This window comes from Zeugodacus cucurbitae, chromosome 4 (genome assembly GCF_028554725.1).
Source record: "Zeugodacus cucurbitae isolate PBARC_wt_2022May chromosome 4, idZeuCucr1.2, whole genome shotgun sequence".
Taxonomy (NCBI): domain Eukaryota; kingdom Metazoa; phylum Arthropoda; class Insecta; order Diptera; family Tephritidae; genus Zeugodacus; species Zeugodacus cucurbitae.
The window spans coordinates 18,818,450-18,824,449 of NC_071669.1; positions in this window are offsets into that span (position 1 = coordinate 18,818,450).

Genomic DNA, 6,000 nt, shown 5'->3' on the forward strand with positions numbered 1-6,000 from the left:
CACATAAATAAGGCTTGCACTCCAACTTTTAGCCTCTTGTGCCTTGCCATGAAACCTGCAGCGACTACATTAGTCCCAACACTCTAATGAAATACAGTATAGTGCAGGGGGTTTTTCTTTTGTTATCGAAGGGGGAATCTTCTAAAAGATACAGTCCGGAATGACAACATGTACGATTCGTTCCGTGCGCTGCGTACACCTCTTTTGGGAACACCCCCAGTCATACTAAAATTTCATAAGCCGAACTCGCGCACCGGAACGCCTACGTGCTAAACCCTTAACATCGTCAGCTTTTATCTACCCTGTGGGACTACCGTTAAGTATTACTACGCAAGGTAAGCTTTGTCTGTTGACTCACGTCTCTCATTGTATTTCTCCTCTGTTTCGGCCTTTCGTATTCGTTCCATTTTTCGCAATTCGGTTAGAACCTCTGCTGTCAGCTTCTTTACAGCAAGCCACACTTGTTTTGATTACAGCATACGCAAGACTATATTATCGGGTGATAGTCGCTCGGCTATCTGTTGTTCTATTTGAGCCGGTTCTACATTATATCTCGAACAATAGAAGAAAATATGTAGATCATTTTCGTTTTCGTTACCACAAAAGGAACACTCCATTGTCATGGCCATACTTTTAGAGGTACTCTCTAAAGCATCCATGTCCAGTTAGAAACTGCGTCATATATAAATCAGTATATCCATGATTTCTATTTACCCAAGTTTCGACGTTTTTTTATAAGCCGATGCGTCCATCGCCCTTTGGTTGTTGCATCCCAACGGTTCTGCCATTCCTTCAGGCTTCCTCATGTTGGAAGAATGATCAAGACCCAGCAGTTGTGTTGCTGTTACCGATCTGAGCTAATCTTGAGGAGAGCGAGTTCCGTGTCATCATCATTATCGACTATTCGGCAAACAACTGATAGAGATTGAAAACGGATCCCGCGATTGAAAGCACCAGGACTCGTCGGGAAGGTGCGGAGAACCACCCTCTGGAAGACATAGAAGAGGGAGGAAGAGGGCATATAGACTGATCATTTTTAAGCAGTGATTTAGGAGAGAATTATTGTAGTCCCGGCAGATCCCATCAACTTTTTTAAGAGTAGAGGAATAGGAATTAAACATTTTCCCGAGGGCCAATGCAAGATCCATGTAATCCAAGATTGATTGTAATTCTGTCTTAGCATTATTTAAAAACTGATAAAAAACGATTATCAACATCCCAATACTGAATTCCAGATCCATAGAACCCATATTAAAATAGGGATCTTGGGATTTAAAATGTCAGGAACCGGAATGTAACCGGAATGTGCTAAGTTTTTTTGTTTAGAACTACTTCGGCCGCGATTTAAAAAAATTACCCTAGTCGATCCAATTCCGTGGTATCCATCAAAGAAGTTGGTGCGGTGACGTTAATACGTAAGTACCAAATGTCATAATCTAATTTTTTGTAAATTCTCTAGGCACTGCCTTAATTTAGGCTACAAAGTTGATTTTCTTAAATGCAAAGGATACAAGCCTGCCATTTTGCTTATCTTTCCAAGTTTTTATGCCATTGTAATTCTGTTTGCACTTGAATTAAGTTTAAAGTTCTTAATAGTCCACAAAAAAAAAATCAATTAGATGTAAATATATGTATGTACCTATGTTTCATTCTATGTATATATACAAACACCTGGCATTGACACCAAACAAATTTGTTGCGAAAAAAGTTTCATATTTTCGTAATCACTATTCTTTACTTCTTTTTAGAACTTTTTACTCTCTAAATACTGCAACTGAAAGATAAAGGCGTTGAAGGTTTGTGCAAAGCTTTATGGAAAATACTTTAAAGAGCGAATGAATGCTCAATTGTGTCAGGTGCAGGCAAAAGGGCGAATTGTTAATAATATAGACCAAATGCGTCGAAGTGCATGTGAGAGCGAGTAAAAACTGTAGCAAAATCACTTACATTTGTTTATCAGCATGTTTGCTGTATTTCAATCAAAAGCCGATTTTAATTAAAACACTTGAATTATAGACCTTTGAACTGTTGGCGGCAATATACAGCCATTTACAACCATGCAACTGGTAACGAGGTGTGCTACAAAAACAAGAATATAAATATACCGGTGTATATAAATTCGGGTATGGAAAAAATGCTAGCAGATACATATTTTTTTATATGAAGGAAAAATAATTTGTAATTCCTTGCAGGAAAATATTGGCATTTTTCATTATACTTATTTCAATGGTTCCGGATTTATTTACCAGTTCTAACTTAGGACACCGATAACCATATTTTATATAATCCCGTCTATATATCTTTAGAATGTCGAAGTTATGTTGATGAATTTATCAAAAATGCATTGTGAGGTAACTCAAAGGTTCTGATGGCGATTGTCTATTTTTTAGCATTTGATTTTCTCTTTTACAACTGCTATATCGCTTTTCATTTTTATGTTTTTTATTGTTGAGGCTAAGTTAGGTTAATAATATCTATTATTCTAGATTAGATTAGTCTGGTAGGCCAGAAAGCCACACATTGACCAATTTCGGACCTTTGCAATACCAGATGGAGTGCCGTCACGTAGTCAATGATGAGTAGTACTCCTTTAAGATACCCGCGCTTGACGAGAATTTCAAACGGTTGTGTGGTTTCACTAACGATATCGCTTCCAGATTATCGTATTGTGAGACCCCAAATGCTGAAGCCGTTGCCTTGACAATGTAGGACAAACACAGGAGAGATGCACCATTCTTTCTTTGGTACCTTGATCTTGACATTTCCTTCATTCTTCGCGATCTGTCAGCATCATCCCTTTAAGCATGCGTCGCCATCAGACTGAGATCATTGTGTTTGCTGAAAATGTTCCTACATTTCCTTCTATCGAGCATCAGTAGGAATTTCGTGTACTTCTGATCTACCGCTTTATGCATAACTTTTGCGGTTTTGCATCACAGTAAACTCATCCAGTGCGCTTTGATTTTTCTTATCAAGTTCTCATCTAGATCACTTCTTCTTCTTGTGTTCATACAGAAATCTTTAGAGAAATTACCGGCAACATATAAAGAATACAAAAATTAGAGTTATTCGAAGATTAACTAATAAGATTCACTGAAGGTTTCTTAAATGTTTACAAATCTAGAGAATTATTATATGTTGAATCGGACTGCTGGTGTAAGTTGTAGAGGCTTGCACTTTTTCAGAGGTGTACTATTGTATAACGAAGAAAGAGAATTGCAATTTTATTTACACTTTGTAACCTTGAACTCAGAGACGCTTTATCCAGGAATCGCTAAGGTAATTCGAAATATTTAGGGACAAGGCCGGGTTTTCCCGTAAAACATTCGTGAAATAGAGGTGAGCGATAGAACTCAAGTGATCGAATCTGTTTCAGACTAGATCCGTTCTGGATTTATACACCCACTTCATCTGGTGGTAGTTTAGATGTCTATTAAGTTGGCCACTTTTTTAAATTTTGTGGCTGGACTGGAAACAGTATGGAAGCAAAGACTTGAACAGAACAAGCAAATACTTCTCCAGTCGAACTTTAGCTTAATAACTTTGAAGTATTTGGCTTTGTTCTTTGAGGAGAATTATATCCATGCAAGATCCGTTAGATTAATGAATTTCAAAACTACAATTTTGATCCTATGAAAATTGTTCGAAAATTTTTAAATTGTTCCAGACTTTTTTCTCAACTTTATGTTTGAAGTAAATCTCGCAGTAACATTATAAACTCTAAACTTACTCTAAAGTCGAAAAGATTAATTTACAGCACCAAAAGCTATACCTAGTGGTCCTGTTTGGTTGTTTAAGACCATCAACAGTTATCATTCACACATACATATATGTAGTGGTGTCTCATTTGCACCTCATTCACAGCTCAAAGTGAAATGCAACACTGTGCATCAACTCTTTCACTTGGAACTTCACACAGCGGGTGCAATCCTGTCCGTATATGCAATATATTTGCCAATCGACCCGATTGCGATGATTTCGAGTTGTTTGTTTGCACACGCTTCGCCACCGCGTCAACCCAACGGCGTAGTACAGACACACACACGCTCCCTCACTCTCTGATAAACACAGTTATTGCTCATATTAAATTACGTTTACGCGCAGATTTAATTACAAATGCAAAGTAAGCACTTTTGCTGCTCTGGCGGATGTTGTGAATGGTGCTGCCCCTCCATCACTCTCCTTTCGTTGGCCCCATGCATATTCATCATCATTTAATTTTGGCACATATAAGCGGAAACGCAAAGCGGCACATTTATGTCGGCAATCGGCAATCGGCAAAAGCAAAAGCAACCAGCTTCCAACCATCACTAACGTGTTTGATGTGCCATCATTGATGAGGTGCAGAGATAAAATGCGAAATACCACGAGAGGAGTGTGGAGCGGGCTGGTGGTTTCGTAAAGCTGGTCGCTATGTGGTGATGAGAGATCCGTATTTGTAAATACATCAATGAATGGTTGAGATTGAGTGACATGTAGTTTGTATGGTTGTCTCCCGTATGAATCCGTTAGTCCTTTATGCTCCAAGTGCACCCAGCAGCTACGTGGTTTCTTGTTTTGGTTGTTGGTGGCTGAGTTGTGTTGGAGCGACCTAGTGAAATGTCTTATGGTAGTGCCCCGTTTGACGGTATTTTGTAGTTTTGTTTATCTTTGGTGTTCGTCCCTTAGTTTTTTGATGTCAGCTTTGTTCTGAGAAAATGTGCTGGAATGGAGTTCGATACAATTTATATTTAATCCATAAAAATCATAGAAATTTCCATTGGTTCTTGGTGAAGGTTCAATTCTAATTAGTAAACTCACAGAGTTACAAGTTCCGAGGCGTCATTTAATTTGAGTTTTCTCTTGAGAAGATAGATAAGTATTGTTATTCAAATAATATAGAGGTAGTCAAAATTATTTACACACAACTTGAAATGGATTCTCCTGTTGTTTTTTAATGATAATTATCAAATTTTAATGTTCAGTATAAATTCCTATTCTAAGACGATAGATTCATAATTGGTTACATTAATATTGGCATCAATAACAGCTTGCTTTATGGTTAGAATTGATTCAACACAATTTTCCTCTGATATTTAACGAAAGACCAAACATTTTGACTAAAGTTTTGGTCAGGGCTGTGCGGAGGTCAACTTGATTTGCTTCATTTAAAACTTGTGTAGGTAAAGATCCTTCATGAAATAGATCTTGTTGTAAAATGTAGTCAATAGTTGGAAAAGGCCGACGAACCACTACAATGGCATGGTCATGTGAATTCTGATATATCCGGATGATTTAGGGTCCCTAAATTAGTACCAAATCTCCAAAAGAGAAGTAAGAAAAATTCCCCAAAAAGTCATAATGTCACTCCCGACTCTATTTAGCGTCTGAACTGCATTATTCTTCTTCTCACGTGGTAAATGGATAAAGGGTTTACTAAAGAAGTCCTGGAACTAACAATTAATAATTAATAATTTATTTGCCCACTACAGGCTTTAGGATGCAATTTAAGGCAAATGAGAGGAATATCGCTTTTTTGGTTTCGGAAATATTGACCACTTTATGCACAACGTAGGCATTTATTTTAACTTTTTTTAAGGTCCTGAGCAGTGTAGCATCGTTGATCGTGCTCTAATATTAAGAGGACTAATTGTGGGATTTTGTATGACTGTTCCTACTAATATTCTATATTATCTAGGAGTTATCACAGGTTTCGGCCCAATTCTCTTTAAAGTGTCCTTGCAATTGTCCGTATCCTTCTTTTTAATAACATTATAAACAGTATTCCATTAAATTCTATAATTTTTTACTAACTCCGAAGCCGAAACACCATTCTTAAACTTAGTAAGAGTCTCTAATCTAGTAATAATCGATAACTCCTTTGTTTTCGACATTTTATTTACCAATTTTTATATTTTAAGGCTGAGTTAGGTTGTGAATGCAATAGAGTCCAAAGCCCAGCGACAATAACAACAACAAGCGATAGCTTTTTGTGTGAAACTTGTAAAAAAACGTCCGAAG